Below are 14,042 nucleotides of genomic sequence, written 5' to 3' on the forward strand. Positions count from 1 at the left end.
CATGCCCTTGACCCAAATCTCCGCAGGCCAATGCTCTAGCCACTGAGACAAACCGGCTAGGGCTGGACCGCATTCCTTTTAATAGCTGAGTTATAGCCCACGTATGCATATGCTGAATCTTATCCATTGATAGACATTTGGGATGTTTCTACCTTTTGGCTGTTGTAAACAATGCGGCTATGAAGATTGATGTACAAGAAGTTGTTTGAACTCTTGTTTTCAGTTATTTTGGATATATGCCTAGGAGTAGAATTGCTGGGTTTTGTGGTAACTTTATTGTTTAACTTTTAGAGGAACTACTGATTCTTGTAGATGTGACTGAATGCCTGGCATGTGTGCTAGCCTGCTGTAGTCTGATTGTATGTGTCCTCCCCAAATCCATATGTTGAAATCTTAACCCCCAAGATGATGCTATTAGGAGGTAGGGCCTTTGGGAGGTGATTAGGTCATGAGGATGTTGTCCTTGTGAATGGGATTAGTGCCCTTATAAAAGAGTACCCACAGAGCTCCCTTGCTCCTTTGTCTGCCATGTGAGGACACAACCATTTATGAACCAGGAAGTGGCCCTCACCAGACACCCAATCTGCTGCCACCTTGATCTTGGGCTTCCCAGACTCCAGAACTGTGAGAAATAAGTGTCTGTTGTTTATAGCCACCCAGTCTATGGCATTTTTGTTATAGCAGCTCCAACAGACTAAGACTAGGCTGTACCAGGTCCCAGCTTCACCTTACCACCCTCACAGCCCCACATTCTGCCTCTCTTGGCTCATTCTGCTTGTGTCACAGGCGGCTTCTTTTCCTCATCAGCCTGCCAGCATGTATAGGATAAGCAAAGCCCAGAACCAGACAGCACGTACAGCCACCTTAAAGGTTGGTGATGGAGCCGTTACTTGTATACCACAGATCATTTGGAATTCTTTGCAAAGACATGACAGATGAATTGTAGCTCAAATTTTATGGGAAAACTGGCTTTTTTAATAACCTTGCAAATTAACACCATATCTATAACCAAAGAACTTATATGCATAACCCATGGACACAGACAATAGTGCTGTGAAGGCCTGGGGGAACGAAGGAGGATTCACCGGTCGGGGGTGGGGGACATCTGTAATACTTTCAATATAAAGATAAATTTTTAAAAAACACAACAAAAACACCATGTCCAAATGGTAATTCCCAATGCCCTTTTGATTTGTCATCTATACTGACAACAGGCTGGGCAGAAACTCCTTTTTAGCTTTCTTCTCCTGACTAGGGAGATGCTGGAACTGCAGTCTCATATGTGGCTGGAAGGGCTAGCAAATTCCAGCACGAGGGCCTCCGGCTCTTGTACATAGACCAGACCACTTGCTCCGGCTCAGCGGTTCAGAGGGAATAGCCAGCGTGTGCCCGCCATATCCAGTTCATGGAATCAGTGGAGTCATGAGAGCGAAGCAGCTGCCATCTTTATTTCTGTCTCCCTTGTTCCTTACACCTGCTGGGGGGGTGCTCTTCCCTGGGCACAGGATGAAAACGCATGCCCGTGAGGTTCCTGGTCACCCAGAGGGAACAGAAAATCCCTCCCTCACTTTAAGTCACAAAACACAGTTTCATTTGGAAATGATGTTGTCCACTCCAAAATATCTATGAACAAATCATTTTTATTCAAAGGTCTTAGAAACTTCAAAATGCGGCATTTCTATGAAATCCCACCTTTCATTTAATTAGATCACAGTTTGCTTCTGAAAATCCCTCTTGGTTCATGCACAATGGCTGGCCCTCAGGAAGCAAAAACCTCACCTGCCCATCTTACTCATCTTTAGTGATGAACAGCACTGGGCCTTGCCCTGAGGGGCGGGTTTTCTTTTGAAGGAAATTGGGAGCATGCCCAGGCTGAGCCAGGCTGTGGGTGGGGGGAAGGCAGGGTTTGGGGGTCCGCTGCCTTGGGTGTGAGTCTCGGCGCCATCTCTAACTGAGTGCGTGACCTCAGGAAGAGCACCTCTTCGGGCTCTGTCACCTTATCTGTTAGAACATCCCCACCTCCTAAGACTTGGAAGGAGAACAGGAGGCAACATGTGTGGAAATACCCAGACTCGGCAGACGCTTGGTTTGTGTCATCTGTTTAGATTGAGTGTCTACGTGCAGATGGAAGGTAAATGACAAAACTCAGCAGTGCTTTGCTAGGGAAGTGTCTCTCCCTCAGACTGGCCCGTGCCAGTGGGAGCAACCAGCTGCTGTCTAGGTGCAGCTCCCCATCTGGGCTCACATGTGCAGCCGTGAGCCTGGGCTGCGGCTCTTTGAAGTGCTAACATGGACATGTTCCCATGAGCTCACTGCAGCTCAGCTCTAGAGCAGGGCCTTGAAGAGGCTGGCCAGTGCTGCATGGTGGCTCCCCCTTCCTACCCCCCAGATGGGCACCGCATCTTTTGGAAAGGGCAGGATTGGCGGGGGTAGGAGGGTGTTCAGGCACAGGCCCTGGGTAAGTGGCTTTGCCACCCTGATCCTTAGTTTCTCTGTAACACAGGCGAGAGACCCATGTCACAGAGTCACCATGAGGCTTCTCAGAGATACAGGCATACCAAGCCCTCTGCCGGGCACATAGTAGGAGCTTAATAACTGTGAGGTGAGCCTGCTTAGAACTGGGCAAACTGAAAGGCATCACCACCCACTCGGGAACAGGCAGAAGGCGTTGCAGTTAAAGAGGGAGGCAGAGAAGGGACCAGTCTGGCTGAGCCTGAAGCCTGAGAGCCTCAAACCCTCCCGCAGAGCATGGGATGGAGGACAGGGGACATGTCCACGTGCTGCTCCTCTAAGACGAAAGGGAAAAATCTCCCTGAAGGTGCACGGATGTTTCCAAGCTCTGGGAGGAGGGCTGTCCTGTGGCTACCCTCATGGCCTCCGCCCAGGCTTAGGGATTCCCATGTCACTGAGGCAGGAAGAAGCAGATGGGTCTGCCCTCCCCATGCCGGATTCCCTAACCTGGACCCCACACATTATTCCACTAGGATGAACGCCCTCTGAGACCCCGGGGGCAGCCACCTCCTCAGAGGACCCGCCCACTGCCCAGGCTTCCTCTAAAGATGGACGTCCTCCTGGCACTGAGCTGGGGACACAGAGACCCTGATGGTTACAACACAGGGTGAGAAGCATCCAGATGAAATGACGCAGAGGGCACTGTGGGAGCCCCAAGGCTGGATGCCGCAGATCCAGGAGACGGGGATGTAGTTCATAAAGGACTTGATCATTGGGGTGATCTTGCCAGGTCGGGAAAAGGATGTGGCTGGGCAGGGAAGCAGCTGGTAAGAAAAGGGGTCTGTGTGTGCAGGGTGGGGGCTGGGAGAAAGGGAGAGAGTGGGAGGAAAGGAGGCTGGATTTCTGCAAAGGGCTTTAAAGGCCACGATAAAGGACTCGAGCTTGATCCTGTAAGCTTGGTCACAAAGGGGCGCTCACAGCCCAAATCCAGACTTGAAGGTGTTGAGCTCCTGATATGTTTTGGCCTTCATTATGTGTTTAAAATGTGAGTTAACGGCCCGGCCAGTGTGGCTCAGTGAATTAAGTGTCATTTCGTCCCAAGCACCAAGGGGTCACTGGTTCGATTCCCAGTCAGGGCACATACCTGGGTTGCAGGTAGATCCCCAGTAGGGGCCATACAGGAGGCAGCCAATCAGTGATTCTCTCGCATCGCTGATGTTTCTATATCTCTCTACCTCTCCCTCCCTCTCATTCTAAAATCAATAAAAACATTTAAAAAATAAAATGTAAGCTAACCATGAAAAATGTGGGACATTTCACATAAAAATCCTAATTTCTGGCTTCTTTTGAAAAAAAAAATGGAGTGTCTGGAAACAGTCCATTGTAACTACATAGTCACTGCCCTCTTTAGATAAAGAATGCCACCCAGTGTGCCACAGCCTGCACAAGCCCTTATCGTCTCTCTGGCCCTGAAACTGAGTGTCAGTCACCATTTCCGCTGGGGCTTGCACTGTTTTCTCCTCGTAAAGAAAGGCTTCTTAGAGCCATGTCTCCGTGAATGGGTCTGTGTCCTTTCACTGCATGACCCACGTATGCCTGCAGCAGGAGAGCTGGAAACTCGTCCAGGGGGTCGTTGGAGGAGCTTGTCAGGATTTATAGTTGCAGACAACAGAATCCAACCCAGCTGGCTTAAGAAGAAGAAAGAAAAAGAAAAGTTTAGTAAGGGCCTCCAAGTCCCTCGGAGAACAGAGCTTCAGGAGCGGCTCCCAGAGCCACCGCTCCGAGCCACCCGCCGAGGGAGAGGGCCCTCCCGCCAGACCAGGACGCTTCCTGGGCTGCGGGCTCAGAATCCCGCGGTCTCTACCTGCAGAATGCGCCCTGCCCCGTCCTCAGCTCTGAAGCAGAGGTGACGGGTGGGATGTAAGTCTATGCCCAGCCCCAAGAGAGCAGCAAAGTTTGTCATCAGGTTGCAAGGCTGGGTGTGCGCTGTGGGGAAGCCTCCAGAAGTGAAGAGGATGGTCAGGAGGTTTGGGGCAGCAACAAATGGCCCACCGGCCACTCTGAGCTCTGGTCACCCGGCGGAGACACAGCCAAGCCCGCCTGACGTCCGTGTCTTGGACCAGGAACTTCACGCCACCCGGAGGCGCCGAGTTTCCCAACACAAGGCCGTGAAGAGAAGATGCCCCGGCCCCACCCCTGACTCCACAGAGCCCGGGCTGGTCCCCGGCTCGCCTCTGTGCCCACCCTCTGGCCAATTCACATGCCTTCCTCCCAGCCTGGCCCTACTGGCTGGCCGCCCGGCTGCCAGTCTGGGCAGCTGTGTCATTCTTTTGGAACTCTTTGTTCTCCTGGTGGAATTTAGAAGAAGCCTCTCCCAGCTTGGAGATTGGGCTCAACTATTTCCCAGCAGCTGATAACAGCTGGGATTAAAAGATGAAAAACAGTGCAGATGTCCCAGCTCTGCCTGAAACGGAGAATCGGAGAGCAGGCGTCCAAACTGCCGTGCCCTGCAGCATTTGTGCCTGCCCCACCCTCCCGCCAGTGGCTGTCTCAGTCCTCAGAGCCACACACCCCTGAGGATCACGGATTCCTGAGGGCCACTGAGCGTTAGGGGCACGTGGCCAGGAATGCCCTTGAGAACAGGGGCTTAAGCTGGATTGTGAGCCCCGAGCCTCAGCCCTTGGTAGGCAGAGCGGCCACTTTCATTTTTATGGCAATGTTACCAAGTGCCAGGCCTGTATGCAGGGGTTGATGCGCCAGGTTTTGTATAAGCCTCACAAAAACTCGGGAAGGGCCTGGTCCATGTTTCTCAGTGGTTAGTACATCAGCCCACCCACCAGAGGGTCTCAGGTTTGATTCCCAGTCAAGGGCACATACCTGGGTTGCAGGTTCGAACCCCAGCCTTGGACAGGGTGCATGTGGGAGGCAACCAACCGATGTGTCTCTCTCACATCAATGTTTCTCCCTCTCTTCTCCCCTCCCTTCTTCCCTCCCTTCCACTCTGAAAATCAATGAGCCAGGTGAGGATTAACAAAAGGCAAACAAACAAAAACTGGAGAAGGTAGGTGCCACCTGATCCTGGGCTTCCAGGCCAGGAACCCGAGCCTCAGGGAGATGAGGTGGCCTGCCCAGGGTCACCCCCCTCACCCTGACCCGTGAGTGGCAGAGCTGGGAGTCAGCCCAGGTCGGTTTGGCTTCAAAGCCTCTGCTGGCAACTCCTGCACTTTGTGACCTGATTTCCAGGGTCTGCTACCGTCTCTGCAAGATAAAACCAGAAGCAGCATTTCTGCCTTCCAGGTTCCTTTGACCGGGAGGCCTTCCTGAGAGGCAATGGCCACACAGACGCTCCCCAGCTGCCCAGGCAGTACCCAGCGAGGGGAGCGGCAGGGAAGGCAATGTGACAGCTGGGCCAGTGCCCAGGCCAGACAGGCCTCTGCTAGCTTGTGATTTGGGGCAAGTCACTTCTGTACGGTTTTCGTTCTCTCATGTCAGCTGTTCAGCAAATATTCCTGAGCTCCACTGGATGCCAGGCACTAGGCAATAAGCTGGACAAGATCTGTCCTGTCGGGGAGCTGACATTCTAGCAGGAGGAGGGCGTGGGATGGGCAGGCACCGCCTGATGTGATGAAATCCTGGGGAGTCACTTAGCGAGAGCCCCACTGAGGAGGTGCCCCCTGAGCTGAGACCTGAATGATGAGAAGAGGGAACACGCTGCCAGGTGGCTCTGAGGACTGAGGATGGAAGAAACCGAAAGCCGAAGCCCGCAGGAATACAGTGCATGGAGAGGCAGGGGGTCGGTACTTCATAAATGGGGAGAGGCGGCCTTTGAAAATGTGAGGGAGGCCCGAGTCTCAGGCCCTTCCCCCGAAGGCCCCACCTGGGAGGGCAGCAGTACAGGGTCCTGGGGGCCCCTGAGAAGCCTGCAGGGACCACCTCTCCCCTCAAACACACACGGGGGACCAGCCAGCCAGGGGAAGCGGCACTGGCCTTCAATTCCTGGAACTTTCTACTGATGGCTCCACGTCATGTGGGCAGAGGGCCTCCGGGGCAGCTGTTGATCGCCTTTCATTTGAACCTTTCGTCCTCAGTCCAAATGTGGGTGGACTGAAATTCCCCAGGGAGGACTACCAGGGGCCAGGCCTGACACAGGGTCCATGTGGCCTCATGGGTGTGGGGCCTTTTTAGACTTTTGTTGGCTCCTGTTCTGGCCAAGAAATTGCAGGTCTCTCCTGGGGAGGGGGTGGGGGGAGAGGCATGAGTGCGCTGTGGGGTCTGTGGTTTCTCTCTCTTTGCTGGCAGGGGAAGCCTGGCCTTGGAAAGCCCAGGGCTGGCAGGAGGGGCTCGGGGCCCAACCCACTCCATCTGGTGGGACACAGTTGGAACTGAGGCTTCGCCCAGTTGTCTTAGGAACAGAAGCTGACTCTGGTGGATTCTAAAGGCAGATACAGCAGATTTCCCACTTGGCTGGGTCATCTGCAGGAGAAATGAGATACGGTAGTTTTCACCTGGGAATTGTTTCACAAAATTTAAAAATCACTTTGACAGTGAACTTTCAGGCTAGTTTGAGGGGCTGGGAGCAGAAAGTCCAGCCGACACTTGAATCCTTGCATTGGCCGCCTGATCCCAGACTCTCAAGGTTAGAGCCGCCCTTCGGTTTTCATTGTCCTTCAGCCATCTTCAGCCCCGCCATTCACCTCACAAGTCCATCCTGCCCTCTCCACCTCCGTCCCTTGCCTGGTTGGTGAGGCCCCATCATCTCACGCCTGCATTACTGCAAGAGCTGTCAGCTTGTCCCCCACTCCCAGGCCTCGAGTGGCCCCCTGGGACCATGGGCATTCACCTCAATACACGTTGCCAGGGCCAGCCCAGCCCCAGGAATCGGAATCTCTGGGGTGGCCGGGAAATTTGCACACAACACAAGCACCCGAATGGTTCTCCTGTTTGAGAACTGCTGGCCTGAAGGGTACAAATCAAACCCAGGAGGATCGGGCTCTGCAGACATTTAGGTCAGCGCTTCTCACCATGCAGGTCTGGGCCAGCAACATCCCCATCAGCTGGAGCAGTTAGAACTACAGATTCTGGGGTCCCACCTGCAACTCGCTGAATCAGAAACGCCGGAGGTGAGGCCCAGCCCTGCTCACAGGGCCCTTCAGCGGATTGGGATGGGGAGCAAGGCTGAGCCCTGCCGCCTCTCACAGAGAGCCTTTGCCCTTGCTGTCCCTCCTGCCAGCAACACTGTCCTTCCGCTGCCCAGGCAGCTCTGGGCGTCTCTCGGGCCTCATCTCAAGCATAAGTTTCTCAGGGAACCTGAGCCCAGCGGACAGGTTGTGCTCACCTGTACTTTTCCTTCACCGCACTCGCCAGTTTGTAATCTGGCTCATCATCGGTGAGTCAGGGTCTGCCTCCCCCTAGCCCAGGGGTGGGCAAACTTTTTGACTCGAGGGCCACAATGGTCATCCCTCCCCTCCCCCCCCCCCACCCCCAGCTAAGGAAACCTAGAGAGAGAAAAAACAGAGAAATTGGGGAGTGGGGGGGAATCATTACATAATTCAAGGAATTTGAATATATTGAGATTTCTTCCTAAGGGTCCTGGCTGGAACAAAAGCATGGATGGAGTGTTTGTGTGAACTAATATAAATTCAAAGTAAACATCATTACATAAAAGGGTACGGTCTTTGTTTTTTTTAGCTTTATTCATTTCAAACGGGCCGTAGTTTGCACGGCTGCCCTAGCCTGTAATGGTGGTGGGGCTGGGCCTGTCTCACTCCCATGTATCCCCAGGCCCTGACACACACCTGACAAATAGCGGGGCTTCTGTTGGTAATTATCACCTTCCTCCCTTCCCAGCCAGTGTGGCTGGCTCAGTGGTTGGGCATCAACCTATGAACCAGGAGGTCATAGTTTGATTCCGGATCAGGGCACATGCCCGGGTTGCGGGCTCCATCCCCAGTAGGAGGTGTGCAGAAGGCAGCTGATCCATGATTCTCTCTCATCGTTGATGTTTCTATTTCTCTCTCCCTTTCCCTCCCTGATCTAAATCAATTTAAAAAAATAAATTTTAAAAATGATCACCTTCCTCTAAATAACATGAATATGCTGCAACTTTGATTTTTTCCATTTAAAGACCAAGCCTTCCTTTTTTCTCAGGTCTTTGCAGGAAGCCTGCTATTTTCTCTCTGGTAGTTTGGGATCTTCTCCTTAAACCCTGTGTTGTGAGACTTTGAGGTGAAATGCCTTTACCAAGGTCTGTTTTCTTTCACTGAGCTGGACCCTTAGGAAGAAATCTCAATATATTCAAATTCCTTGAATTATGTAATGATTCCCCCCCACTCCCCAATTTCTCTGTTTTTTCTCTCTCTAGGTTTCCTTAGCTGGGGGTGGGGGGGGGGAGGGGGGGGATGACCATCCCTGCACTGCTCCTGATGTCCTGACCTAGCTCCACCTCTTTTTCCAATTTTCTGCATCTGTTCATTCTGACTTAGAGACTTGGCCCACCTTTCTCTCGCAACTCTGTTTCCAATGAAATTTTAATCGCTGCTATCATGTTTTTAATTTGCAAGAAATTTTGTGCAAATGTTCTCTGAATATTCCTTTTTAATAGCATCCTGATCTAAATTCATGGATATAATATCCGCCGTTCTCTCTGCACATTTAATTGTGGGGTGTGGGGGGATTTTAATTTTCTGTTTCTGAAAGCCGTTGTCCTCTGAGTTACTTCTCGCCACCTGTTTTGCCCTCTGAATTTCATGCGAGAGGGTTTCTCAAACGTCTGGTGCCTTTGGCTCATTTTCCAGAGTGGAAACTAAAAAGCTGACTGGCAGCCCGGCGGGCACAGACGGGGCTAGTCAGTCGTGGCTTCCCAGGGCGTGAGCTGGCTGGGTCTTTCCTCCTGTGCTCATCAGATTCCCGGGGAAGAGCCTCCCGTCTCCTGCCTGGAAGCAAAGACCCAGCGCCTGGTCTTGGGAGCCACGCTGAGGAAGGAATGCTCCTGGGGCCTCCACATGCGTGTGTCGACTCCCTCTTGATGACACTCCTCCCTCAACTGTGCCGCTGGCGTCCTGCAAGCGAGAGACTCTACTCCCCTCTCTCCGGAAAATGAACCCCCAGCGCAAGAAAGGGCAGCTGTCCAGATCAGAGGCAAATACCATCTCTGTCACAACTGCTCAACTCTGTCGTTGTAGCGCAAAAGCAGCCATAGACAGTCCATAAGTAAAACTTTATTTACAAAAATCAGTGGTGGGACCGGGCCGATGTAGCTCAATTGATTGGGCGTCATCCCGTGCACCAAAGGGTTGCCTGTTTGAGTCCCGGTCAGAGCACATGCCCAGATTTCCGGCTTGATTCCCAGAGGCAGTTGATCAATGTTTTGCTCTCGCATCAATGTCTGTCTGTCTGTCTCTCTCTCTCTCTCTCTCTCTCTCTTCCTCTTCCTCTTCTTGCTCTCTCTCGCTCCCTCTCGTTCCCTCTCCCTCTCCCTCGCCTCCCTCTCTTTTTAAAAATCAATTTTTTAAAAAGTCAATGGTGAACCAGATTTGACCCAAGGGTCATAGTTTGAGGCCCCTGGTATAGATCCTAGCTCCTCAGGTCTGCAGCTTCCTGAGCTGTGGGTGTTCTCAGCGCAGGTAGATTGCTCTTGAGCTTTTCCATTCCCAGCTTAAAATCTTAGCTGTCCCATTTCCGCACACACAGTAACCCCGCATTTATCTACTTCCCCACTTCCTAAACTTTGTTGCTGATGCTTCCTCCCCTGACCGCTCTGCCCTCAGAGCTCAGGGTTCTGGAGTAATAGAGATAAATGAACACATTTATCTCCCATCCTTAACTCCCAGGCTCTTTTTAACAGGTCCCGCAGTTACAGAGATAAGCATCTAGAACTAGCTCTGATTAGGGCTGGTTACATTTGTGTGTCCTCACCAAATGCTATTTTGTTGTTGGGTTTTAAAAAATAAATTAATTGAACATGCACCACAGAACATGAAAGACTTCTGTGAAGGCCCGAATGTAAAATGACTCCTTCCTGAGGCCCGCGGAGGGGCTGCGCCGCTGTCCTCACCCAGGCAGGGCTCCCGGGACGCGCTCTCTGCAGGATCACGGCGCTGAGGACCGTGGCTGCACGATCTCTGTGAGCACGGCCACTCTCTGCCCAGTCCAGAGCCCGAGGCCTGGCCACAGCCTGGAACTTGGCATGTGTGGTCCCTGCTTATGAACAAGGCCCTCGTGCTCAGCCCCTGGGCCTGGGGCCAGGAGAAGAGAGGCACTGAAATAGCAGGGCTTCTTGGGGTCCTTTGAGCACTCAGCCTCCCAGACAGGGATCACCACTTCCCTGCAGGGGTGTCCGGTTAGCTCTGGGACATGTGGGTGCAGGGAGAACCGTGACCCCAAGGAATTAGGCCTGGGGCCCAAGCACCCTGGAAACTTCAGAGTGGGAACAGATAGGTCAGTGGCTGGTGCTGTCCAGAGGGCCACCCACCAGCCAACGGCTGCAGCAGGCTACACGGACTGACCGCCAGTTCTCAGGCTCTGATATGTAGGCTCTGCCGCGTCTTAGCTTCCTCCCCTCTACTGAGCCCGTTTCCTGCTCTTCAGAATGGAGATGCAGGATTGCTGTAAGGATCACTAAGACGGTGCCATATCTGAGCAGTTCCAGCTAGGAGGTTGTCTCTGACAGAAAATGGCTGCAAGGCATGGGTGGAATTTCAGGCCTTGGAGTGGCCGTTGACTCCGCTCACCCCAAGCTGCTGCCACATTGGTTCTGGGAGACGGGGAAGACGAGCAGGTTTTTATCTGTGGACGCTCCATCTCCCCTTCTGTACTGAACCGTTCCCAGTATCCACGCCTCTTCCGGGCCCCACAGCTCCTGCTCATCTCTCTACAATCAGTTCCCACGGTCCATTGTGATTGATTGTTTGCATGTCATCTCCCAGCTCCTTGTGAGCCACTCAACGGCAGGAACCAGATGTACTCATTTGAGTATCCCCTGAGTCTGGCACAGAGTGGGTCAATGTTGGGTGGATGGACGGATGGATGGATGGCTGGATCTCAAGGATGAATGAACAAAGATTAATAATCTAATGGGTGGATGAATGATAAATATACAGATAGATATTTGATTGCCTGGATGAATAAAGTCATTCATGCACCCAAAACTATGTATTGAGTAGTTTTTCTACAGCAGGATAAATGGATGGATGGGCAATGATGAGGTGAGAGTGCACGAGTAGAAGGAAGAGAATGAGAAGGTGGGGTGGAGGGAGAAACAGCATAACAGGTGAATAAACAGAGAATAAACTGGAAAAATGCCTGAGCGGACAGATGACCCGTGTTCACACGTTCACGGTCCCCTCTGAGGATGTCAGTGTCTGTGAGCCGAAGGAGTCCGTTCCCAAGGTCCCAAGGAGGAGGGCTTGGGAAAAAGAATTCACAAACACTCTCTTTCTGTCTATTAAAAATGTATTTTTTTCTCTAAATAAACTTTGAACCCACTTCCAAGTATGTTTGGAAAGAGCAGTGATGGCTTTCATGACGGGTAAATTATAAGTGCTCCGCTTGGAGCTGTGTTTAGGGACCTTCAGAAATGCATGCAGCCCCAAAGCGAATGCTAAAATGCGAACGAGACAAGAAACACATGGCGGGAATGACGCTGTCAGGCAGGCTTGCTGCGAGCACATGTGCTTTACTGTTGATATTCGGCAAGTGTTCCAGAAAGAGGCCTTTCCTGAAACGGAGGTCAGTGAGAATACTCCCCTTCTCATAAATCCTTGGGAAATAAACCAGGCCTGTCCCCCACACACATGCGGCTAATTATCTGGGGGCGCAGGCGCTCCCCAGAGAATGGTTAGAAGCAGTTCACCCGGGCAAGGTCTGCCCCCAGGGTTTCCAACAGCCCTGGCTTGAAAGACCCATAGCCACTTGCCCTTGGTTCATAAACTGGCATTTTCCCAGCCCAGTGGGCAGAGGACAACAGGCATAAAGAAGAAAAATCTAGCCCTGACCAGTTTGTCTCCGTGGATAGAGCGTCGGCCTGCGGACTGAAGGGTCCCAGGTTCGATTCCGGTCAAGGGCATGTACCTGGGTTGTGGGCACAACCCCAGTAGGGGGTGTGTGGGAGGCAGCTGATCGATGTTTCTCTCTTAGATATTTCTCTCTTATCGATGTTTCTCTCTATCCTTCTCCCTTCCTCTCTGTAAAAAATCAATAAAATATATTTTTTTTAAAAAAAGAAGAAAAGATCTCATTTCCTTTCCTAATGCCCAGCAATGATCAGACCCAGACACAGCCACCAATGGACACCCCAGAATCCAGAGCCTCTTGGCGTGGTCACTAATGACCATTCACCTTAGTTCAGGTTAGCCCGGGCCAGCCTCCCCGAGGACCAAGGGCAATTGCATGTGGTCCCTGCTTTGTGGGGCTCACAGATGGGCAGACGGCTCCATCCCAGTGCACCAAGTGCAAGTAAATATCTGTGGCCATAGAGTGGGCATCCAGGAAGACATCCCAGAGGAGGGTTCATGTCTTAGCTGGATCTCGAAGGATGAGTAGGAGTTTTTCTGTCAAGAAAGGGGAGAATGGACATTGAAGACATGAGCAAAACAGCTCAGGGGTTGTGATGTGATCTGGGCCAGGTGTTCTGGCAAAAAATGGGCCTGGAGTGATGTATGGAAGACAAGTAGGAGCTGGGCAGAGCAGGCCAGAGAGGGAAGTCTGGGTCAGCCTGGAATGGCCTTGGCCAAGGAGCTCAGACTGTCCTAAGAACAGTGAGGAGCTTGGGGGTGGCTTTACAGGGAAGTACAGGATCCGATCTGTGGTTCAGAAGGACTGCCCTGACAGTGGGGAGAGAAGGAAGGAAACTGGGAAGCCAGGGAGGGAGGAGGCTGCCACCATCGGTCCACAGAGAGCTGCCGGTGCCGTGCTTGTTCTTTCTCTCCTGACTCTGTGATTTGGGGTGAGCTAACTTCTTGGTGCTGCCATTCCACATCTGTAAAATGGGGATAATAGTACCCACTGCACGGGGTGGTTTTAGGGTCACAGTCATACACTTAGAACACCAGGACAGGGCCGAGGCGTGGCCAGCCATGTAGGGTGGCAGCCTGGCGCCTCTCGTATTTAGAGGCGGTGCTCAGGAAATGTGGATGAGATGGATCCACCCACACTCCCGAGGTCTGGTAGGGGGTGATGCTGTTCACAGAGACAGGGATTCAGACAGAGAAATGGGGTTGGGTGTAGACTGAGAGCTCTGGTTTAGGCCATTCAACCAGCTTCCACTGTAATTGGTGAGGGGCTTCTGTTCCATCTCATCTAGTCCTGAGGCAGAGCAGCCTGTGGCTCTGAGTGTGAACCCTGGCACCAGACCACCAGGGGCCAAATTTCAGTCTTGCTGCTGGAAGCTGTGCGACCTCAAGCCAGTGACTTGCCCACTCTGGTCCCAGTTTCCTCCTCGATAAAATGAGCTGGAGGGTAGCTGTGAAAATCACATTAGGATTGATGTGACCTGGCACACGGTCCGTGCTCCGGCAGTGCACACCGCAGTAGCCCTCGTGGCAGCAGCAGTAGAAATAATTGCTGGTGGTTTATGAACCCAGAACTGGTATCCC

General features: G+C 52.4%; 1 protein-coding gene across 1 annotated transcript in view; it reads left to right on the forward strand.

Annotated features, from left to right (window-relative positions):
- COL23A1 (collagen type XXIII alpha 1 chain) overlaps nucleotides 1-14,042 on the forward strand; it is a 261,421-nt gene that overhangs the window by 180,590 nt on the left and 66,789 nt on the right. The window lies entirely within an intron of this gene.

This window comes from Myotis daubentonii, chromosome 5 (genome assembly GCF_963259705.1).
Source record: "Myotis daubentonii chromosome 5, mMyoDau2.1, whole genome shotgun sequence".
Lineage (NCBI taxonomy): Eukaryota > Metazoa > Chordata > Mammalia > Chiroptera > Vespertilionidae > Myotis > Myotis daubentonii.